The following is a 26,361-nucleotide window of genomic DNA, read 5'->3' on the forward strand; positions in this document are numbered from 1 at the left end:
GCGTACACATTTTGGTCAGACATTTTGGTGAGTTGTAAATAGATATTTTTTAAAACTGAATTAGTATGCACAGTTTTCTGATAATGGCCTTTAGTGTGTTTGTGGCTACAATAATTTACAAACATTATTTTTTTTAATTATGTTTCTTCGTTGCAAGTGTCGACACAATTTTGCCAAAAATATAATTAACGCTTTATGCAACCATCACAATAAGTGTGAAAGTGCAAGTATTTAGGTTTTGAAAACAATAAAATTAATTTTTGAAACGTAATAATAAATGTATCTTTTCCATTCCAGGGGATACATTGAGAAGGGTGGGGGTGGAGTATTTAAATAAAATTTACTATTAATACACGTCACAACTATTTATTACACAGAGAAAAAGGTATTTGCTTCACAAAGTTTATTACCACAATACTTGTTATAAATAATAGGATCATTTATGTTGATTTTTCGAATCATTAAAAAAGTCTTATAGTTGGCGATGTTGGCAACATGTTAAATATGGCTCAAACCCTTATTACCAAAATCTTGTCCAAAATAATGTAAAAACAAAAATTAACAACACAAGGAATGTATTTTTTTAAGCTGCTCGAAAAATGAGACTAGAGAAATGCTCTTAAGTATTTTCTGTAGCGTTAATAGCATGACGATAGAAGTATAAATTCATCACGACATTTTATGACTGAAAACTTTTCATGTAAAGAATGGAAAGCATTACTTATGTTATTCTGAGTAATAAACACTGAAATTTTCTAACGTAAGCTTATACGAGTTATCAAAAGAGTCTCACAAATTTTTACAATTTTCAGTAATTTTTTTTCTGTAATATAACTCTAAGAAGTTATGTACCGTGATAAGCGTAAAATTTAACACCATTGAAAATAAACGTTGATTTTATTGTTTTTGCTCCAAAATTGTACAGTTAAAGGTTATTTTTTTATTTATTTCAAAGGTATATTGCTTGAATAAACTAACATTTTTGTAGTTAACATTGCAATATTCCATTTTTTTTTTATTCGAAATATGTTAAGAAAATTGGTGGAAGTGAACGATGTATGTAGATGTTGATGAAAGTAACTTTCCAGTACATAACTAAACCAGGCATGACACTTGACGCAAATACATAGGAGCATTCCATTAAACTAGCTTGTCAGCAAACTTCAGGGATAAAAATTTCACATTTAATGGGACATAAAATACGTGATCAAACCAGGCACACAATCACTGCGAATGTCCGAGTGCCGGTAAATTCTGATGGACATACCATTTGGCAAATTTATATTTTACAAATGTTTGTTCGTCAAACCCTCCTAAAACAATAGTTACAACGCTTAATTGCAAGTATTATTTAAAACATGTAAATGCAAGCTTAGATAATTGATATGGCATTTAAATGCACTTATTATATAAAACATGTAAATGTAAACACAGGTAGCAAACATTTTTGTAAATTTATTTTTTACAAAAAAATATGAATCAGGAAAAAGAGAGAAACCATTGAAGCGAATCTGCACAGTAACCTTGAAAAGCAGACTTATAAAATAAACTGCGGTGTATCCAATGAATGGTATTATAGAAATAAAACAAAAACATAGAATTCAATTAAAAACGAAAGATAACACTTAAAGTATAACTTCCACTTACAGTCAAGGTATATGTTCATCGCTCGTGCATTGTATGTTTAGCTAAATGTGCATTTCCAGATCTTTAAATTGGGATGACATAATGAAGTGAATTTGTATTCCTCCAAATTAATAAATACACGAGAACATTTTGCGAAGTACTGACATTAATAAATGCTATTCATAATTCTATTACTACAGGAATAATTTTCTTGTAGATTAAAAAATTAGTAAAAATTAAAAGAAATATCCATGATTGATTTTACTAATTTTTATTTAAGAACAATATAATTTTCTCTAGAGATTTTCCCATTCGCTACAAATAATGTTTGTGTGAAATGTTTTTTTTGATGTGTTTAGATAATATTTGGCACAACTTGATCAATAACATTTAAAGCATGATTTCATCTAATATCTCTCCGATATTAGAGTAACTTTGAATAATACTTGCAATTCATTACGAAGAAAAAACGATTAAGTATATGATTGAACCAGATACGAAGTTGGGAACAAACAGAACACATTTTGGTGATTTCAATGTCCGACATTCGATAAAACTTATTTACAAATACTTTGTTTAGAATATTTTTTAAATGAAAAAAAAAAAACAATAAAAACAAAAGTAACAATATTAAAAACTAAATAATTTTCAAAATCCAGCAATTATCACGGAACTTTAAATTCACATATTTTTTTTCCCGGTGTCCAGTAAGTGCGCTTCTTCAGAAAAATTTCACACTCTTTGAATTTTTAACTAGTCCGTGAACTGAACGTCTGGTTTTTCTCAGAGGTCGTTACAACTTACGGAAATTTGTGTTTAATTTTTTTTCTCTTCCCCAACACGAAACAAAGGATGACAGGCGCAGAAGGACTAAGAAGAGGACATGGAAAGGGTGAAGTACACAGTAAAAAAAAAGTTGGACTGTTACGACACACACACATATGCACATATATAGTCTTCGGAAAGGTCAGCGAAATAATTTCTTTGTATCATTACAAGAGGAGTAAATTATATTTAGGTCGTGACCAAATTCAAGAACACTGTTATGTCCTTTAACTTCTGATACTTCACTTGTCTTGGTGTACTAGAAATAATATGGTTATTGACATTAATTTTATCGGTAAATAAATTTAATTCAATCAGTTTTTAAAAGCTGAAAATAGTACAATTTTACAGTAGTACAAACGCATGAATTTATGGCATTTTACTTAATTTTACACCTTTGTTTCGTAAGTTACGATTGGTGTCAAGTGCAATTTTTTGGTTGAGAAATCCGTATATATATATTCCATTACGTATGTTAATCCTTCAAAGAAATTTATAAATTTAACATATTTTTTGCGAGTATTTTATCAATTTAGTTCTTTCAAATACGACGTAAAATCGGTTTTCAAAATGGCGACGTTCCTTTTAACTAGAATTACGGAATACTTGCATAACCCCGTATTTCAATATTCCAGTTAGGGGCTAAAAGTAACGTGTAAAAACATACTTAAGGCGAATTCAGACACTGTACATACTTTAATGTGGGGAAATTTAAAGTTAGTTTTTAGTGGAGATACAGTACAAACAAAAAATGTGTCCGAAGATGTACAATTTTTTTTTGTACTGTCAAGAGAAAATTTTATTTGTCGACTAGCTTCCAGAAAATAATAATTTCGTGGCACGTACAAAGTATTATTTTTTTTTACTGTGTGCTGTCGGGGAGAGACGGGTAGGTACACGAGGCTACAGCCAGTGGCGGGTGGTAGGGTGTGTAGGAGGTGGAGGGGAAGGGAAATGTGGAGGGGAGCGGAGGGATGTTGGTCACCTGGCCGCCGCCAGCGCTGTGGAGAAGGCGCGGCGGCCGGCGGAACCGCCAGCCGCGGCCGCGGCCGCAGGAATGACGCGGCGCTGAAGAAGACGACGACGACGACGAAGAGGACGACGGGGCAGGCTGGCGCGGCGACCCGGTGACGTCACGGCTGCCGGGCGTCACCGGATGTCCGCCGACCATCACTTCTTGCCGCCTGCGGGACACACGTGTGGTGAGACCACGCGTGAGTGGGGGGAAAGCTTCCGTTCCACTTACAAAAAATAATTACAGTGTATTGAAAGGATTTTTGACGTGACAACGTCTAATAAATCGATTAACTCCGGCTGCACCACGAAAAAGGATGACTCATTGTCCCGTTACGCTGTGACCCGTTACGCTCATTGTACGCTTGCGCCGCTTCTATCTCTCTTCCACTCGATTGGAACTACCATCGATTTGACTTTTTCGAGGCACATCAAACTTGAAACACTCCCATTCGTTTACCTACTTTTCCTATCATCGTCCTATCCTTCAACAGAATAACACAGATTGGAAGAAGTTAAATAGCAAACATGTATATAAGTTATAGTTAAAATAATCTCTTCGTTAAAGTGATAAACATATTTGAATTAATGAGTGCGAATAAAAGTAAATTTATCAATTAAATAGTAGATTTCATTTCACTCCATCTTTGTATCCATACAAAATAGTGATAATTCAATAAAAATAATTCAATTTTATTCATAAAAGTATGCAATAATTTTATTAATGTTTTTTATGACGTTGTCACGTTAAACTATCGTCCGTAAACCGACTTTACAGACAACCAATTTTTTTCCTGTAAAATTTATTCCGATAGCTCTCTTGAACCCTAGTTGTTGGGTCACAAGTTTTCTCACGAGATAATTAGGCCTACTGCGCGTTGTTTTCGAAGCGTGAAAGGTCACTCAAGTATTTATATTTATTAAATTTTGGCGTGAACTTTTAACAATGTTAGATAGTTTTGGGTAAATAATCTTTTGATCTAATTTGAGACGAAGCATAAAATGTAAGAGCGCTATATTGATAAATTGACAGGAAAAAGCCCTTAAATAACAGTGACCACAAGCAAATGAAACACCCTCTACCAGGGGCGTATACGAGGGGAGATGAGATGGGCTATCCCCCCCTCTAAATCCTAAAATATCTATCATTCTCACCAAAGAATCGAAATGATTTGAAAGTAAAAAACGGCCAAAGTGGTTCTATGCCTTCTCCCCCTGAACGACACTGGGAGACACGAGAACCGTAAGAGAGAGGGGGGAGGAGGGTGCTACAGGATGTTGAAGAGAGCACGCCACAAGCCGCACCAGCACACGTCACTCACCCTTCTTGCCTCCGGACTTCTCACCGCCTCCCTTGGCTCCGCCCCCGGCAGGCTTCTCCCCGCCCTTGGCGGCGCCGCCCGCCTTCTTCTGGGAGAGCAAACAAACAACAAGGTTCACAAGATCACCCAGGTTTACAACAACACCCATGTTTACAACAACACCCAGGTCAACAAGAACACCCATGTTTACAAGAACACCCATGTTTACAAGAACACCCAGGTCAACAAGTACATCTAGGTTCCCAAGAACACCCATGTTTACAAGAACACCCAGGTCAACAAGAACACCCATGTTTACAAGAACACCCATGTTTACAAGAACACCCAGGTCAACAAGTACATCTAGGTTCCCAAGAACACCCATGTTTACAAGAACACCCAGGTCAACAAGAACACCCATGTTTACAAGAACACCCATGTTTACAAGAACACCCGTGTTCACAAGAACACCCAGGTTAACAAGTACATCTAGGTTCCCAAGAACACCCATGTTTACAAGAACACCCAGGTCAACAGAACACCCATGTTTACAAGAACACCCATGTTTACAAGAACACCCAGGTCAACAAGTACATCTAGGTTCCCAAGAACACCCATGTTTACAAAAACACGTAGGTCAACAAGAACACCCATGTTTACAAGAATACCCAAGTTCAAAAGAACATCCAGCTTCACAAGACCACCCATGTTTACAAGAACACCCATGTTTACAAGAATACCCGGGTTCACAAGGTCACCAATTTTCACAAGAACACCCATGTTTACAAGAACACCCAGGTTCACAAGAAAACCCAGGTTCACAAGAACATCTTGGTTCACAAGAATATCTAAGTTTATAATAACACTCAGGTTCACAACAACACTCATGTTTACAAGAAGTGGCGGTTCCAGGCATTACGGAGCCCTGGGCTTTTTTACTTTTATGGAGCCCTTCCCCCGGAAAATTTGAAAAATTAAAATTTTCAAATAAAATTTTAAGCTAAACTGGCACTTCAATTTCGGGTATAGTTTTGCTGATTAATCTTAGGAATTTTTTATATTCTTTCCCATTAAATTATCCTCAGATGAGTTTTATAAATTATACGTTGCAATCAACACTTTACAAGTTTTTATAATAAGAAATCATGAATAATTACCAGCAGTTTAGTTTACGTGATAATAAAATTTTAATTAACCTTTTACCTGTTGGTATTTTTAGCAGGCACCAGACAACAAGTAATCTAAAAATATAAACACCTTCGCAAATTCCTGGGAAATGACTTGGCTTGCCATGCCCTAGAGTCAGTTAACCCAGTTAACAAGAACACTCAGGTTTCCAAGAACACCCAGGTTAAAGAACAGCTACCCAGATAAAATAATTAGTTCTATACAAACAAACAAAGCAAATATTTGTCTGGTAATGGCTAAACAGGTATTTACTTGATATAACAAAATTACTTTGTTGCCCTACTCAAATTTTACGTGTAGCAAAATTTATTTTGTACACAACAAAATATATAAAGTTGAGTTGACGAAAACTTTTTTTTTAATGAACAAAATATTTGTTTGAATCTACTGTATGTATTTTTTTTATCAACTGTACCTATATATTGTTTAGGCAAACGAACCTTTCCCTCGGTGCAGGTTTAGAGTAAAAACCAGGTTTGCAATAAAACCCAGATTCACAATAACACCCAGGCTTACAAAACGGCACACAGAGTAAAACAGTGAGACCCATGCCAAGCGTATACTACCAACATTATAAACGTGGAATTTTGTATGTTTCGATGTTTGTAACTTTAAAAAAAAAAATTATTTCAATAAAATTTTGGTACAGAGATAACAAATGGACTGCATTAAAGTATATGCTCTTTATCATTACGAAGTGCTATCTCTAAGGGGATGAAATAAGCGATAAACTTGGTTTGACAACTGGAAATCACAACTTCAAAGTTAATCAAGCCGGATGTAAGATAATGATTATAGGTTGACAAACATTCCAAAAGCAGGACACTTTGTTTCAACCTTTCCAAAATCCACACCTTAAGGGGTGAAAGGGATTTAAAGTTTTGTTTTTTTAATATCACATCTCCGAAGTTAATTATGCTGATTTAAGATACTGTTTATGAATTAATACGCATACGAAAACTTTAAACCTCTGTTTTCATTTTTCGTCCGAAATTCCTTCCTTAAGAGGTATTTAATAGGGTGGGTTTTATCTAATGAAGTAAACACAATAGCACTGAGTATAATAAAGGGAAAGGCAATTAACTGAGCACGACTTGTATAAATAAAGAGTTATGTAGTGTGTCTTTTACATTTTTTTTAAATTCACCCGTAAGAAGATGAAATGGGGGTAAGTTTGTTGTCAACATAAAAACCTTGGATCCTAAGCTAATCGAGCATTAAGGAAGATATTGGCTGTGGATGAAAAATTTATAAAAACTTCCGGCCCTTTTTTTAACCCAATGATTTACACTTTTAAATAACTGATGTTCCGATTTAAAGCATGTGGATGATGAATTTATAAAAACTTCCGGCCCTTTTTTTACCCAATGATTTACACTTTTAAATAACTGATGTTCCGATTTAAAGCATCTTTCTTTTTAAAGAACAGAAGCTCACGTGGGCAAACATTGAAACTGACGGATATGAACCTGGACATCTCGTGCTGTTACCATGTCCAACTATATAACAACTAAATGCCTCTTGTTCGTAAGTTTCTGTTGTTCTAAAGTCACATGTTTTCTCTTACCATTAACAAGTTATTAAATATAGTTCTTACATATGTATTACAGTTAAGCCACTAACTGGCATTCCGCAAGGCGAAAGCTACAGGTTGTAGTCATGGAACACTATGTGTGTAAAAGCTAGTGTGATACAGATAAACTTTGGCTGCACGTTCATCGCAAAAAAAAAAAGAAGTTGAAAACATATATACGCCTTATGGTCTAAAGAGCTTCCTGGGTATTAAACCAGTTGGCAATAGTAATTTTGTAATGTTTGCTGTAATTTCTGACCCACGTTTCATTAAATCAAGCAAAATGACCCCCTTTTCCTTCCAAAACACGGTAGCCATCATTTTACAACTCGAGTACGGAGAACGGTTAAATGTTTTTAGGAGATGTTTTACTGAGCCCCTGTACTTATACGTCACGCAATACGTGTTTAAAGTTCAAGATGCCTATGGCCAAGGCGTTCGTTTTAATGGGATCATGTGAAAATGTGAAGAAGATATGTAGTAAACTAAAACGGTCAATAGAAGCCTTTTCTCGCGAGTTTCTTTTTTTTAATGACCAAACTAACCTTACTTTAAGAATATTCTTCGTACTTTTATGGCAGAATTTTTTTTTTTTTGCGGTGGTTTTGAAACTTCGTTCAACGCAACATTATTTTTAATACTTGCTTTATGATTTGCAACCATCCAGTAACTTCAAAAGGCGTAAACCAGCTTCGGAAAGCACTTTAGATCGAAAGTCATGTGTGTTTTTTTCCGACTTATTTTTTTCCGTGAAGAACCCATGCCTAAGATTGTAGGTCGACTTCGAACGCAACCAGTGTGTTTTATCGTTAGAGACAATATTTAATGTTTTTTTTTAATTTTATTTTTAATTTTAAGTCCAATTTCGTTTTTAAAAGAGAAGAGTTCAGTGTTTTTGTTTTTATTTTTTATAAATACTGTTTTGCAATATTTCACCAAAATAATGTATTTGTATGCTGAAATTTTTTTAACGATAAAATCAGAAAAATAAAATTTAATTCAACTCAAATTCAATTTGAGATGCACAGTAAAAAAAAAAATCAAACTAATTGTCTGAAATATGCTTTTCCGGTACAATTCCTTGAATTTCCAACATTAAAATAAATTTTTTCTTGCTATTCGAATCAAGTTTTGGTTGAACGCTGCACGACTCGATGACGTAACTGGCATTTCTGGCGTGTTCCGAGTTGCGTTTGATGGTGTTTGGCGCGGCGGTGTTTGGCGTTCTGGTCGGTGTTGGTTCCGGCAATCCGCCCGTTGCAACCTCGTGCCTAGTTCGCAGATAGCGCGGGCGGGGCGCTGTAGCGGAGGCGACAGGTGTCCGGTATAAATAGCCCGGGCGGTCCGGCGACGGGGGGTCTTGCCAAGAGGCGAGGAGTCTAACTACGACGCATCTCAGCCTTGCATTCACGCTGAATGCTGTACTGTTACACTCATACAGAGTATTTTACGTTAATAATTGTTTTGGTCAACGAGCATCAAAATTGTAATTATGCTCACGGTATTAAATTAGCACTGTGATACGTAGAAACAAATTTTGCTCTATGGCACCTGATATATATCTTTGGTAGAAAGATAAGAAAACGGTTGATGTCACATGTAATGGAGAGGAGGACAAACAGAAGAAAATAAAAAAAAATGTGTGTTCATTTGAAATTGTGATGATTATTTTATAAAAGATATGAATTGTTATAAACTTGGTGTTCCAGACTATATCAATAAGGACCTTTATTACTCACCCAGTGGTCTGAAAGTAAGTGGTCTTATGCTCGTTACGTAAGTAGCTAAGCCGGCGCAGAAAATTTTAATATTCATCAAACCAATGTAATAAATTTAAATAGTTACTGCTGAAACCAGTACAGCGTGCACAGAAAAAAACAAAACAAATATTTTTGTTAATTTTACAAAAGTATCCTTTGGTAAACCGGTTTCCAAGAAACTATTTGTAACACCACAAAAAAAAAGATATGGTAAATTTGTACAACACGTGGCTATGGTTAGTTCTGTATATACACGTAAATACGTTATTTGTAAACCGTTCCGTGAATAGCTTTTTGGTATTAACTACGTACATAATAAGAATGACACAATAAAATAAAGTAAAATTTTTGAATATGCGATTATATTTTTCCATTTTTAAGTGAAAATCTATTAAAATTTAAAACTATGCACCAGTTTTCGTAAAACAAATACTCAGTAATATCTCTAAAAATGTACTTAATATGTTCAAAACTAATCATAGTCATTATTTGTACAAATTTGCAATATATTTCTTGTAGTATTAAAAACAATTTCTTGGCAATTGGTTTCCAAAGGAATCTTTTGTAAAAGTTCAAAAATATTTTTTCCCCCGTGCAGATTGAGATTAAGAATGCACGATATCAACGGTTCAATCGTAATTCGGCAAGCCAACGTCTGGAACACGCTCCCAGGAGACGCAAATCAAACAGCCCTGTTCCCTGTCCCAGTTCGCCGATGGAAGGCTACGGCATGGCGGGCATTGATTTTCAACCGTGTCCGCAGGGCAAGCTAAATACTCCTTAGTTAGTGTTCGTAAACTATTACGGCAGTCGTAGTCAACTGGCGTTTACACATTATAACGTGGTGTGTAAAAAAAATAGTTTTTTTTTCCCAGCGCCATCTTGCCATTTCTAATATTTTGATACTGTTTGCAATAAAGCTTCAATTCTAATTTTGTTTGAATGGGAACAGGATTAAGCTTTGTATACTTTTTCAAGTCAACACTTTTGAACTGGTGATTATCATGATTGTTGTAGTCGCCCGCGTGAAATAAGAAATTATTTCCTAGTGGTGCCTACTACAGTAACTGCTACCTACTACAGTAGGTAACTGCTCACTGATGATGGCGACTGCAATGTCGACCGAAACTTTGGTGAATTATTCGCCAAGGACACGGCTACAACCCAGAAGCCAAGCTACTTTGTCTCAAATTGACAGCTATCAAAAGTAGTAACAACGGTTCACGTGACGTTCTGCCACTCTTATTCTGTCAACATTCTGTCTCTGATAGAATTCTTTGACCTAATAACAGATAAGAAAACTAAACTGTGGTAAATTTTATTTAAATACATCACAAAACGAGGAGAAAAATATTGAGTTTTGTAAATTAACTCTTCGCTCTGAGCTTTAGACTTCAGTTTGTACAATTTCGTATGTACCCGTGGTTTTTTTATCTCTCTTTCTTACTTTTGAAATGTAAAAGTACTCTGTAATATTTATTTTTGTGGTTGTACAGTTTGTTTGTATATATGCATATATTTGTATTAATTGACTTGTTCTATATCCCGGATTTCTTGCCTCCATATGGGATCTACAGAACAAAAATTGGATAAAAAATAAATTAATTAATAAACGCCTTTAAAAATCTTTCTGCGGTTGTAACACCGCATGATGATTTGCGAATGGCACTTGGGAACGGGAACCACTGGTTATACACTATTTTTTTTTTTTTTTGTTAATGGAACAGAAATTTTCGTGTAAAATTACAGATATTTTCAAATTTGTACATTTACACGAAAACCACTGTATCACTACAAAATATAGTGTTCTCAGTAATACTGGCTTCGGATTCTTACACAGGCATTTATGCCTTTTGTTTTTGTCCCAGTACCTCCAATAGTTAAAGTTATTTGCGAACCGTTCCCTGAATAGCTTTCCAGTATTAACTGCGCACATACAACAAAATAAAGTCAAATTGTTTAATATTTTATTATATTTATATTTCCCACGGTTTTAAAGAATTATGATTGAACTAAACATTAATTAAAATATAATATCATGCGCAATTCTCGTAATAAATACTCAGTATTATCTCGAAAAACGTATTTCATATATCCAAAAAATTACCATATCCATGCATGTAAAAGGATAATTACAACCAAAAAAAAAATACTTACGTCTTCACCTTTCCCGCCACCGCCTCCTAGAAACAAAATAAAAATCATTGTATTAAAAAAGAGATAATTATATTTATACGAAACATGTAAGACATACTAATTCCCAATTTTAGAAAATCTATTAGTACAATGCACAATTTACAATTATGTCCTTTTGAAGGCAATAAATAATACATTGTCACAAAAACCATATATTTAGAGAGCAGTTTAAAGAATTTTAAACATTACATCACTTAAACACTAACTATTTTCTACTTCAGAATATGTGAATTTTTTTTTACATGTTTTAGATCTTATTGTTATATGACAATAGAAAAAAAAATTTTAAGGGTGGTCAGATTTGCGGTTAAAGGTGCACTTGGCCCTAAAGTTGACATAGTGTCTTATGCCGCCGAGGTACAGAATTATATTAAACGTAAATCCTTGGTTAAACTTTCAAAAAATAAAAAAAATAAAAAAATATATATATTATATCGCATACCTACTTTTGGCATATATTGGCTGGCAATGTTGCATTTTCAACATTTTTTGTGTAGTATGGCCCAGGAGTACGAAATGTAATATAAAACTGGAACGTTTTAGGTCTAAATTCAATTTTACTGGCTACTATATTGTAAAATTTCTTTAAGAAAATAAATTTATTTTAAGTAACCTTTTATAATCCTCAGAATTTTTATGATTTTAAAAGAAAGGACTAAATTAAATATTTTTTTCTGAAAGAATTAGAACCATGGCACACAGTAGCAACAGCATTGCCTTTAAAAACAAAACAAAAAAAATGTGTTCATTTATTTATTCACAATGGTTCTCCTTACCCGTACTGCACAAAATTGTTAAAATATTCAACTTTTCCAGCTAATTATGCAAAAGAAATGTATGCACTATATAAATGTTTTTTTTTTTTTTCATTTTATTGAAGTTCGGACACTAAAAAAGACGGGATATTTAACCGTGTTAAACGTAAATATATATTAAAAAAGTCCTGTAATGGAACGAGCACCTTTAAAACTTATATTATCAAGAGCAGGTTGGAAATACGCTAGATCTTGGATCCGAGAGATTGACTACAGGGTTGTTTAACACGCTTCTTCTCTTATCAATTCAAATTACCTTTAAGGGACACGCCTTAATGGGAGCACGAGCTCTGAAAGTGCGGGGACTATGCATGACTCCGCATGCCTCTTCGCCTCTAAGCGCGAGAAACGTCGGTTAAGCGCCTCTACGGGAATCAACCGGTGAACCTATCATTAAACAGCGGAATAGTGAAGATTAATGAACGTGTACGAAATAAAAATTTAAAAAAAAATTGGTTGTCTGTAAAGTCGGTTTATAGACGATAGTTTAACGTGACAACGTCATAACACAACATTGATGAAATGATTGCATAATTTTATGAATAAAATTGAATCATTTTTATTGAATTATAACTGGTTTGTATGGATACAAAGAAGGAGTGAAATGAAATCTACAATTTAATTGATAAATTTACTTTTATTTGCACTCATTAATTCAAATATTTTTATTTTTTTAACGAAAAGATTATTTTAACTATAACTTTTATACATGTTTGCTATTTAACTTCTTCCAATCTGTGTTATACTGTTAAGGATAAGACGATGATAGGAAAAGTAGGAAACGAATGGGAGTGTTTCCAGGATGATGTGAAGGAAAATGGCTTACCCAACACCAAGATGCAGTCAAAAATAATATATTTGCGCCACGGACTCTGCAGCAATGCTAGGAGGAACGGGTTAGCAAAGAGCAATGAAAATGTTACATTTAAATGCATGAAAACAGAATTACGCCACGGACTCGGTCGCAATGCTAGTAGGTCCAGGTTAGCAAAGAGAAATATAAAATGAGAGTAACGGGACACAGAGAAACGGGAAAATGTGCGTAACGGGACACTTTTTCGTGCGTGCAGCCGGCGTTCATCGATTTATTAGACGTTGTCACGTCAAAAATATCTGAAATGAAACTTCACAGACTGGTTGTAGTTTTACGTCAGTTCACTGGCGGCACTGTAGGCAGCGCGACTGCTGCCATCTGTGTAACTGATGTATAAAATAGTTTACGTAAGTTCGCTTCTCGAGGTACTTTATTGTTGATTCCAGTGCAATACAATTACAGGTTATGTGCAAGTTATTTGTTTTAAAATTTACATAAATCTGAATATATTAAATTAGATCAGAATGCAGAAGCGTAAGAATAATGAGAGTAATGTGCAACTGACGTATCCGCAGCCAAAAGGACTCCTCGCATCCAATTGCTCGGTGTCCCAAAGAAGAAGTGGAAGAACCGTGGGTCCAAATAGAAGCGCAGTTACGCCATGGAGGTATTAGTCTATGGAGTGTATGTCTGTTCTGAAGTTGAAGTCAACTGTTTAGCAATTGGATAGCAAAACAAATCGTAGCTGTATAAAATACAGCATGTCCATAAAAGAATCTCCCATTTTCAATGGTATATTATAACAGTTTAATTTAGCCTATTTACAACAAATCATACAGTAAAATGAAGGTAAACTAGCCTAATTTTTTTTACAAATGTTAAAATATATGCACCTTCAATTATACGGTACACATACAACCTCAAGTCCAATCCTTCCCAAACTTTGGTTAGCAGCTCTTCAGTTCTGTGTCTCAACTCTGGTAAATCATTATTAGGTAGAGGTGGAAAGTAGACACGATCTTTTATAAAGCCCCATAGGAAAAACAATCGCATGGCGTTATGCAATGTGAACGTGGAGGCGAGCGAAAACGAGCGCTGTCGTCTCTCCCGTTACTACCAATCCAACGGTTTAAGACTTCGACAGTTAAACTAAAAACTAAATGCATGTTGAACTGAAATTACAGATTCACTCTTAGCAAATTGCAGAACACAAAATGCTTTAATTTCAGGAGTTGCAATATTGCGTCTGTGGGACTACATACAAGCGAGAAAACAACGAAGTATTACTCGTAAATGTGCTTATCTAGAACTGTTTGTGTTACTGTTTAATTATAATCTTGAACCAAAACTATTCAAAGCTTACAGTTGATACTATTGAAATTTATAACTGGTGCATAATTTTATGGTCATGCTGTAAAAGATGCTTTAAATTTGTTAAATTTCTTGAGGAAAAACTCTCTGGGAAGAATCGTTATTGTTAAACTAACACAATACCAACACTTCTGCAAGAAATTAGAGTTCAACTTCATTATAACAAAAAATTGTTTTGTAATGCAGATGGAAAAGGGAGGTAAAGAAATTTCTCGTTTTGACTTCACGTATTTTACATGGCAAACATTGTACACGCCAATTCCCTTACTTCTTATCTCCATGAGTTACGCCACCCTCTTCCTGGCCGCTACACTTTCCGTAACGCTCTGAACGTTACGCTATTTTTCGTTACGTCTGGTGATGTAAATAAGTTAAAGCTTCAAAAAAAAATACCGCGCGTGAAGTTAGGGAGAGGATGTTCCATTTGTAGTGAGAGCATTGACTTCTGGGGGGAAAGGGGGAAGTGGAACACCAGAAGTCTGTAATACCCATTCCCCAATAAAACCGGAAGATATGAACATAATATCCAGGTACCAATAAATTAGTCTAGATATTAGATACAAGCTCAATTATTAATTGATATACTTCCGTCATTTGATAAGTATTTCAAATAAAAAATATAACCTGAAAATTAGCTTCAAGGGACATTTTATCCAGTTCCCTCCCCCCTTTTCCTCTCTGAGTTATAGAGAGGTAACGCAGCCGGGCGTGTATCAAGTGTTCTCGCCGCAGCAGTCGGCAGTCTGACCAGCCAGGTCGTCCGCAGGAGTAGCGCGCGCGCCCGTCCTGCCTGCTCAGCTCGTCCCGGCGTGTAGGCGGACCCCGCGACTGCTGACGCCGCGTGGGAAGCGAGCGTCGCGTCGCGTGACCTTGCTCGGCGAATCGTCGGCAGGTGACACCGCCGCGACGCGGACCATCAGCCTGAGGATAGTTGGTACGTGACTCGCCGGCATGCCAGTGGCGGATTCATAGGGGGGGCGCAGGGGGCGCCCCCCCCCCTCCTTGACCAGGGCAGCCCAGCACCAAGCATGGTTCTTGGCAAGGGGAGGGCGCGCGCCCGGCCGCCGATGTCATACAATACACATTCATACACTTACCTTTCACGACTTCATGTCTTGGAAACAGTTTGAATAAAGTTTTATTAAGCTTTGCATGTGACTTGATTTGTTTTACACCAATAGCTCAAGATGAAAGAGAAATATTATATTCCAGAAGCTTTAGTTTTTCTGTAGTGATTTTGACATTTGTATACTGCACAATTGGCCATTTTAACTACATATAGCACACAATTATGCACCAACAACAGCAAATATTCGGGCGAGATGTAAATGAAACGGATAGAGCTTGGAAAAAGATCTCTGGCTGCAGCCAAGCAACCAAGGTGACTTAACAAGGGAGTGTGTGGAAGAGGTAGACCTGCGCCCCCCACCCCCCCTTGAGATTTTTCTGTATCCGCCACTGCGGCATGCTCCTAGTTTTCTAACTGGCCAAGATACGTAACGTCTTTGTCACGCAGCAGCAATGGCAAACCTTTCCTTCTGCCACTGTTGTTGTCGACGGAGTTTATAGACAAACTCTACGTGGGTGTCAGAGTTCATTAATTAATAATCATGAGCTGCTTTGCGAGTGACAATTGGGAATTGGCTACCACTGGCAATAATTTAAGAACCATCAAATTTTTCTGATAAGTTAACATGACGCAGGCTGCAACGTTCAGTTACTACGCTATGAGTGATTTCAGGGACCGGAATCAGGATTGTACACACTGTGATTCAAACTCTGGTCCTCTGGATTGCGAGTAAAAAACACACTTTGGGGCACATCTATGAATTGCCTTGTGCTGTTATTACTACTGTACATTGCCGGTAAAGAAACTTACCAAAGGTTCGGTACATTTTCCGAAGTTTTATCTCAAATTTAAAAATATTTAGTAGCCTAGAATGATTTTTTTTTAATTTTTCAATGCGTAATAAATTGTACACTTGTAGGATCTTGTTAAATACCAGTAACTCAGTTACCGCATACATGACTAAACAATTAACTGGAACCGATACTTTGAAAACTAAGTATTACGTTTTCATGCTATCGGGAAAATTTGATAATTTCATTTCTTTAGGTTTATAGACGCCCTCAATTAATGCCAGTTGGCCAATAAGGGAGTGCCACACACATGCATGGTGACATGATTCACCCAGAATTGTACTCAAAACTTTTCCACTTCAAATATTGCACTACAGAGTATCACCCGAGTCATGAATAATAAGTTGTTTACACTTTAAGTAATGTTGCTTTCTTCCCCACAACAAAGCAAAAGAAAAATTTTTCCACGTGGAAATTTCTACATAAAGAGAATTTTTCACTGTCACTAAAATAGTTCAAAAAACGTTCTTAACAACGAAGTTATTACTGTTGCTATGTAGAAAATTTGTCTTTCAAGCCAAAATATTGAAACCTCAAAGACATACTAATTCGCAATTTAACCAAACGTAAGCAAATGACTCTTCACAAGTAGGCCTAGTAATCATAGTAGGTACTACTTATTTAATAATACATTTATTTCAATTGGAAAAAATTGTTTTAGATAATTTGTTGCCATATATAAAATTATTTTATAGTGTACAATTACTGTTTAGATATTTGAGTCTGGCAAGGACAATAGGCAGAGACTGGGAGATTTCGCAGATTCATCAAGCGATAGGCTAAAATTAAAATAGTCATATCTTACAGCTGCTTCTGCTACGGGTTCACAACTTATCTGGAAATCTCTGGGCCAATGAAAAAACAATGAACCATTTTGTATCACTGAATATACATAATACATATATAATACATTATAAATATTCAACGGTTGTATCGAATCACAGGCTACTACGTTTTGACGTCACACGAGACAGCAGCCAATGAGTGGGTGACATCAGCCCGAGTAGATGTGGAACTGTGGAGTCTATCCCAGAGGTCACTGAATCCGCGAATTTTTCCATTCTTTAAAAATACGTCTAAACTAAAAGCTTTTGTTGACATTTTGAACTAAATCCTTAGTTCTTTCAATTAGTGTCCTTCCATAAAAAGTGCACGACGTAAGATCGCTGAGTTAAAAATAAGTTTGCGTGTTAGTTTGGCGACGCATGGTATTCCCGCGCAAAATTTCATTTCGATGCTTGTGTCGTTTAGGCGTGATTAAGTAACAAATATCTGCACCGTACATTACGTATTCGTAGCTCGCAGACTTGGGAATTCTGCACAAAAGAAAAAAAAATCCCCCAAACATTTAATTTGTTTTTAATATTAAATGTTTATATTTGATATCAGCCATACCGCTTCCCGCCGGTCAAAAGTATTTCGTCGATTCAGCCAAGAGTGGTTAGATGGTGAGAGGGAAGGGGGAATGTTTATTTTGGTCGCGGTGCCTACCGCAGGCTGCCTCGCTGACGTCACAGCGCGGAATTCCGCAGACGTCACGTGACGTTCAATCGACAGAAGCCTCCATTCTTTCAGATAAGAAACCCCTTTCCTCCACCTTCGCCCTTTTCCTACCGTGAAGGTCTTGTCACGCTGTGAAATTTTTTGCTTCCAACTATATTTGTCAAAAAAGTTTGGGAATAAGAACTTATTGACTAAGTATGGCTTCCGATTTTTTTCCATCAAATGAAATTTAGACAATTACCTCAAACACTTTTAAAACCAGTCACTCTCTCAAAGTTTATTACTGAACTAGACTAGCTAAAAATTTTCAAGATTAAACTTATTTTTAAATTTAAAAAAAAAAACTTTATAGTTCTAAATAAAAAATTGAACATCTATGATTTTCATGCATGTATTAATACTATTTTCGCAGTAAAATTAATGTTCTTCGAGCTTTAAAATCTTTAGATGCATTATTCTCTTTTTCCAGATAACTTTAGTTAACATTATTTTAGCTATTCAACTTTCATAGCTTCTTTAATCTTCCAAGTTCATCTCGACATTTTAAAGATTCGTCGGGAGAAGCAAAAACATTTTTCCGTTTCCGCTAGGCACGATTTTGATTGGCTGATTCCGTCGAACATCTTACATGTTTTAGAACCGACCCCGTGTACAAAATATTTGATGAAAACTTGAGTCATCCAACATGGCTGCGTCATTGACGTTTTCGTTTGTCGTGACTACCCTCCGACTTTATTTTACCAGTTTTACTGTAAGGTGCTGGAAGCAAGTTCTACAGGGTCTTACGGTCCTCACCTACCCAGGTACACACAAGGGGCGCAGAACTTCAGGGGAAAAAAAAAAGCGCGATTAGAATACTGCTCAAGATATTCGAGTGGAGTCTGTTTTCAAAAAAAGGAATTTAAGATCCACCGAGGGCCGATAAAATAGTTTGGTTTCCGAGTTTAGTTTTTAAACTGTATTTTCAAAAGAGTTAAAAAAAAATGGCTAAAAAGGTGTGTTTTCAGAGTAATCTTTATGCATAAAACAACCGGTACAGATATTGAAGGCACCTAAGGGGCCCACCTCGTCAGGGGTGTATGTGTGTTAGTGAGGCGGGATGATAAGCGCGACGCTCGCTGGTGCTTCTAGCGCGGTATCGCCTCTAAGCGCAAGTCTCTGAACTGGCGCGCAGTCTTCTCGTCGTCACATGATAACTGTGAAATTTTAGCGGCGACAGTCACATTATATTGCGGAGAAATGAAGATAAAGGTGTAATGCAAGTCCCTTAAGTGCTTTCAAGAAATTGTACCCGTTGTTTTACGCCTAAAAATTACTCTGAAAACACGCGTTTTATCCATTTTAACGATTCTAAAAATACAGTTTAAAAACTTAATCGAAAATCAAAAGTACTTTTCGGCCCTCAGTGAACTCTTAAATGCTTTTCGTAAGCAGACCCCCACTCGGATATCTTGAGTAGTTTTGAAATCGCGTTGTTTTTCCTGAAGCTCTGCGCACCGTATGTGTGCCCGGGTACACTTTTATTTTAATTTATTTAGTTATATAATGTTTACAGTTGTGTATGCACGACGCGAAGCCTTGCGCTTAGGGGCGACACCGCGCTAGAAGCACCAGCGAGCGTCGCACTTATCATCCCGCCTCGCTAACAAAGATACACCCTTGAACAGGGCATGTCGCATGTTTATGAGGCGGGCTGCGAGCTTATATCCCGATGCATGCGCTGTGGTTTACCGCGAGTCGGAGGAATACCAGAGTATCGCCATAACGTCACTGACGTCGAAGTGTTCTTACTTTTCGCCGCAGATAAATAGATACCAGTAATTTTTATTCTTCGAATCAACCTTAGAAAATTCACGGAAGTTCAAAATTTTTTTTGAAGGGACGTTTCGAATTCCCGTTATGATTTAATAACATGCTAGATTGCTGACCTTTGTTTTATTTGAGTAACGCTCATCATCGCGGCATTGGTTATTTTACCCGTTTAGAAAGAAAAAAAATCGATAAAAAACATTTAAAGAATAATAACATAACCAGATCATCGGCAAGGGCAGGTTCATTTTTGCGAAGAAAAATCTGAACGCTCATTTTATTGCAATATGGTATACCTCGCTGGCGGCTTCTTGCTTGTAATTAGCAGCTTCTTGCTTGTAATAAGCAGCCGTCTACAAGATAAACCATAGTCTCATTTGGGCAGGTCTTTCTGGACGCGTTTGCGCAAAATTGTTGTGAATCGTGTTCTGCCAATAGATAAGCAGCCGAAAGAACCTTATCTATTCACAGACGATTACAACTGGGGTTCAGAACCGGAAAATACCGGTCTGGAAAGTACCGGGAATTACCAATACTTTATATATAGTTAAAGAACCGGGAATTCAAATTCGATTCCCGGTTCTTTCTGGGTTTTTTTCGGGACTCGACATCGACAGCAAAAAAATTTCATTAATATAGCGCACTAAGGTTACTTTCATTTTATGCTCTCCTCTTAATATGATTATTATGAAGTTCACATCTGCGGTTAAAAAAGGGATGTTTTTGGTTTTTTCTGGTTAAAAGATATTGCCATATTTACATAGTACTTAAATTTTTACATTGGAATACCCATGGTAAAAGAGGAAAGGGGTAAAAATTTAAGCATTTTGTTTAACAAATTTGATATCTGTAGTACTCTACATTTCAAATAAAGATGCTATTTTGCCAAATATCCTTAAATAACAGGAGGCATTTGTAATAAGGTGAAATTTTTTAATTATTCTAATCATTCCTCTAACCATAGTAAACGAAAGTGTTATTGAAAACGATGGTACAAACTTAGTTAAAATAATAAAGGTGTGAGTTAAACAATTTTTTAAACTGTCCACCTCATTGAATGAAAATGAGTGTGATTTTATCAAAGTTAAATATATCTTCGAACACTCTGAAAACAAGAAGTTTTAAAATCAGATACTTAATCTATACCAAAAAATTAAGAAAAGACCTACGCACAACTACTTCAAAAATTATCATTCCCTAAATAGTTATGTTATGAAATGAATCTTTTATGCACCTGGCAATTTATTTTGTAAAAATTTGTTTGGAATTTATCACGTAATCTTTATTCAATGGAACAATGTTAGCAATATCCTAAAATTGCGCGAGCAAAGTCGCAGTATATTAGCTAGTACATATACATGTGTGTATATATACAGGATAATTATAAATTCCGTGAAACATTTCATAAAATCGGTGCAGCGAAATGGAAAAGAATAACGTAACAAATTATATACCGCGTGAAAGAACAACTCTCAAAGTTTTTTTGAATGTAGCGCCAAATAGCTATTTTGAAAAAACAACCGACAGGGGCGCTAGTGCATGTAGTTGCTGAAAATGGCTGCGAACCAGGCAGAGAAAGCCTTTTGTGTGCTTGAATACGCCCGTAGCGAATCGGCAGTGAGTGTCCAAAGAGCTTTCCGTGGCAAGTTTAACAAAACACCGCCAGTTTACAATAGCATAATGAAGTGTTTGTGTGTGTGTGTGTGTGTGCTAATGTTTCCCCATAAATAAGAGGAGAGTTAGCCTCCCTGCGCTTCCCTAGACGTGCAGACGTCCCGAGGGCAAGGTATCCTAGGGCTGGTGTCAGAGGTTAGGACCCTCGCCTACTCTCTGGCTGGCGTGAGTGACATCGGCGTGACGTGTGACAAGAAGCGCCGGGCTCCCCACTCGAGTGACATCTTGTTAGCGCCGAGGGCCGCCGTCGACCACCGGGAGACCTAAGATGTACGCCATGTCCTGTCCCTGCCCGAACACGCCCCGAATATTCACCTTCGGCCAACCTGGGGATTTGTTTTTATTTTTGCGCAGGAAAAATGAATTCAAATATTAAAAGTGGTCGGTTAGGTTAGCTACATTAAAAAAAATTTAAAACACTATGGACGGTTAGTTATGTTAGTATAGCTACATTAAAATAAACAGAGAAATATAAATATATATAAATAAACCCGAGGTTGGCCTAAGGTGAATATTCGGGCGTGTTAGGGCAGGGACAGAACTTGATGTACATCTTAGGCTTCCCGTCGACCACCACGCATCGTGGACGAGGACTGCCGAGGATCGCCGAGAACTGCCGAGTGCTCCCGAAGCGGCCTCGCGAGAAGCCGCAGCGTTGAACATTTCTCCAGCAACTGTTAGCAGACGACACGCGGCGAAGTAGGTGAAGCGTATTATTTTTTACCTCGCCATCGCCAACCTGTCCCGCCTAAAAAAAAAAAAAAAAAAAAAAAAAAAAAAAAAAAAAAAAAAAAAAAAAATTGCGGAAACGTTTGATGATGGTTAGCTAGTATTAATTAGAAAATTCCTTCGTTAAGCATGGTCACTTCCAACAAATACAGTCATTTAGAACTGATACCACGATGCAAACACTACACTTCAGGCAAAATTTTTAAGGCGTCTTAACTAACATGGTGCAGACCAATAGCTGAATGAAAAAATAAATGGTTCCACCTGGTTACCAAGCAATCATGAAGATTTGGTGAACCCCTGGCTCCTACCGGATTAAAGACTTTAGACGGGTAACTTTATTGGCTTTGTCCACCTTGCAACACGATTCTGGAAAAAAAAAAAAAAAAATCTGTTAGCAAATAAGCCACTCAGCCACTCATTGGTGGACTAACATTTTACCACCCATCTTGAGCGCGCTGTATCTATACACATTGAGTTAATGGTTTCTTTTGGAGCACTACGTAATAAGTGACTTCGTAAATTTAAAGTTAAAAAAACTCTGGACTTAAAGGACTTAAAAATAATCGAAACGTAAAGTTTAAAGTCAAGTGTTGAGATGCCGATATATATTCTAAGCAGGCATATTTGTATATGCGGCGTTGGGTGAGAGGTATTGTGTGTAGAGACCGGAAAAATTCGGGAATTCATTTTGGGATACACTATAATTCGAATTCACATACTTTAAAGTTGCTTTTATTACTGCTTCTCTGTTCATCTGGATGAATTTGGGCCAATGATAAACTCTCAACCGAAGAAGTATCGAATTACAGGCAAGTCAGCAGCCAATGAACTGGCGATATATGCCCGAGTACACAAAGGACTGTGTAGACTATCCTGAAGGTCATGGAAACCGCGAAATTTTTCAGTCCCTAATTGTGTGATTTTAATTTGGAGTACAGTAAATTCATTCGTGAGATATACCATACATATTATCTTCCGGGATTGTATAACTACAATGGTGAGATTGTAACGCTGAAGGTCACTGATGGCGCAATAGCTTTGCCTGCCTTTCGTATTCTGTTGTTGGTGATTCCCTGATGACCGACCAGCAGTAATCCGCTAACATTGATTTACTAAATTTTCCCTGGTATCTTTCATCCATGTCAAAATTTTCTTGGTGGAAGCGTTCGCCACGTTCGACGCTAACAGCACCACAGTTCTCGGGGAAGAAGTCCAAGTGTGACTGTAAGAAGTATAATTTTAAAGACTTGTTTCATCCCAGTCTATCGTAGCACTGCAGAGATTTTACACAATATCCTTATAGTTTTCTGCCTTATGATCTCCAAAGAAGTTTACGGACACTTGAACAAAGGAATTCCAGGCTAACTTCTCATCCCCTTTGAGAATATTATTTAAATATTCATCCTTAAACAGTTTGCGTATCTGTGGACCAACAAAAAAAAAAGACTTCTTTCATTTTGGCTTCACTTAGACGTGGAAATTTAGAAGACAAATTCAAAAATGCTTCCCCAGTATTATCCATCGCTTTTACGTAGTTTTCCATAAGAACCAGTTTTAAATGAAGATCAGGGAGTATAATTTGCTTGATTCATCGAGTGGTTCATGTAAAACATTGTATGTTTCAGGTTTAAGTGATCGAAGCACAGGCCAATCCTTCTGTCTTTAGTGACGCGCCCTTGCATGGCTATCCCATAAACAGAAAAAAAGCATCAGAATTTGGAAAATAATTTTGTTGCAGGCCAAGTAATGTGGCAATGACTTTAAGATCACAGGAAATTTGCCACTTAACCTTGTCATAGTTTCCTGTGTAACAGTTGCTTCATATTCTCATAAGTTTTTTTTCCATGTAAGCTGCGTAACCAATCGGAACAGATGGGGAAAAAATACTTTATGCAGAAGGACAGCTTTTAGACTTAACTTTATGAATCGATAAACAGTTTCCATTCATCGATTTTGCTGTCATTTTCATCATAGCTGACATGAGACCGTCTCTGTTACTACAAAATACCAAATAATAATCACTATTGAAAAACTGAAGGAAGGGTGTATGGCGGTCACGGAACGCTGTCACATTTACCGTCTAGTCAAGACAATTCCACTTCTGTAGTCTAGACGCCAACAGTTCGGCTTTACATTTAGGTTATTGCAAATCTCTTACCAGATTAATTAACTCACATTGTGTGACTTTATGTTGCTGTGTTGACTCCTTGTTGCTCCAGAAATCAGGAACTTTCGATGTGCTCTGTTTTGAAGGTGTGGAAATTGATCCAGAATCACTACCGCTGTCATCACTTAAGACTAAGGTGGGATTGTAACAGGCAGTCTGACTCCGGAAGGCACTGGTTGCATAGCCGACGGTATGTTAGGATATGTCAAGGCTAACCTTTTCTTCTCTGAAATTCCATGTGCGACTGGAGTTGTCATACAAAAATAACAATCAAAATTCGTGGTTTGATGGCTCTCACCAGATCATGGGGATAGCAAAGCCCATTAATGATATTTTATGCTTCAACCAGAAACTAAGACTAGTGATAAAATAAATGCAAAATATATGTAGGGCCGAAGACTTGTCCTGGTCTCCGATTCCACAGCCAAAATACAAGATGTAGGCCTTCTTAATCATTGGCGTTATCCATAGCTTTCGTGAATTTAACGTCACCTGTCCACAAATATAACAAAAAATTATCAGCATAGTCTACACATTTGCGAGACATTTTGCATCACACACACACACGAATTCAACTGAAACGAATCAATATTATGGCACTGTTATATCACGTTTTTTTTTTCGTACATGCAAAGAACACAACCGGTACGAACAGAAACTCGACTGAAACTGCGTGAAGGTCATCTGCCTCCACACGGTTCACCTTTTTTTCCCCCTCCCCCTTCAGACTAAAAATAGAATACACTCAACAATACACCCAGTATTTTTTCGGATGGGGATAACGTCATGTTTTTTACGATCCCCGGAAATTCGAAGGCAATATCGGGAAGGCTCAAAGGAAATTCTCATCATTAACTGAAAGCCCTCCCGTCCTTATATATCGGAAACTAGAGCTATTCGGGCAATTTTCGGGGTCGTTTTCGTGATCAGCGTGGTCGATTAAGTACAGAACATCTTACTTTGTTCTTGTTACATTTTCAATTTTGACGTGACAACGTCTAATAAATCGATGAACGCCAGCTGCACGCAATAAAAAGTGTCTCGTTACGCAAATTGTCCCGTTACGCTCATTATACGCTTGCACCGCATCTATCTCTCTTCCACTCGATTGGAACAACAATCGATTTGACTTTTTCGAGGCACATTAAACTTGAAACACTCCCAATCGTTTCCTACTTTTCCTATCATCGTCCTATCCTTAACAGAATAACACAGATTGGAAGAATTTAAATAGCAAACATGTATAAAAGTTATAGTTAAAATAATCTCTTCGTTAAAGTAATAAACATGTTTGAGTTAATGAGTGGAAATAAAAGTAAATGTATCAATTAAATTGTAGATTTCATTTCACTCCTTTGTATCCATAAAAAATAGTGATAATTCAATAAAAATTATTCAATTTTATTCATAAAAGTATGCAATAATTTCATCAATGTTTTGTCATGGCGTTGTCACGTTAAACTATCGTCCGTAAACCGACTTTACAGAGAACCAATGTTTTACTAGTGTAATGTGTATAATACAGTAACGCAGCGATGAGACACAACGACGACAGCACAGACGAACAATAGGCTTCTTAAGACAAGGCAGATGCGACGTTTCGGGAACTGAAAACTGCTCCCATCATCAGGCATAAACAGATTGATAGCGGACACTGTAAAACAAGGTGTTTAAGCGAATATTTTGATCATGATGTCCTGCATTAAACACGAATCTGTATGATAATTTTCGAGAGCTTGGAGTAAAATATTGTAAATTCCCAACGAAGCGCCAGAAAGTAGGCAACTGGGCGCACAGCTCACACTCGAAGTTTGCATCTACCTCACCTCTTTAATCTGTGATCGACCATCAGCCAAGGCCAAACCAGTGGCTCACAGTTCGTGAAATACATTCTGTGGGCCCATAAGGGACCATATCCGCTGCCTCTGTTTTTTTTTTTTTAAGAATTCCGTAATTCCTTTAAGAGTGAATTTTCTAACATGTTTTTTTTTATTCTAAATACCGTACCAGTAATACATAAATTAGTTTTGTTTAGCATACTTTCCCCAAGTTGATCTTTAACGTGGTAGCTAT

At 36.7% G+C, this 26,361-nt stretch overlaps 1 long non-coding RNA gene across 1 annotated transcript in view; it reads right to left on the reverse strand.

Annotated features, from left to right (window-relative positions):
- Positions 1 to 347: 347 nt before the first annotated feature.
- The window catches only part of LOC134534837 (uncharacterized), a 31,622-nt gene continuing 5,608 nt past the window's right edge, over positions 348 to 26,361 (reverse strand). Inside the window, exons 2-4 of the long non-coding RNA XR_010075543.1 lie at positions 11,445 to 11,470; positions 4,788 to 4,875; positions 348 to 3,635 (exon numbers count right to left, since the gene is read on the reverse strand). This is a non-coding gene — a long non-coding RNA (uncharacterized LOC134534837). The remainder of the gene's footprint in view (positions 3,636 to 4,787; positions 4,876 to 11,444; positions 11,471 to 26,361) is intronic.

The sequence above is a fragment of the Bacillus rossius genome, chromosome 8, assembly GCF_032445375.1.
Source record: "Bacillus rossius redtenbacheri isolate Brsri chromosome 8, Brsri_v3, whole genome shotgun sequence".
Taxonomy (NCBI): Eukaryota; Metazoa; Arthropoda; class Insecta; order Phasmatodea; family Bacillidae; genus Bacillus; species Bacillus rossius.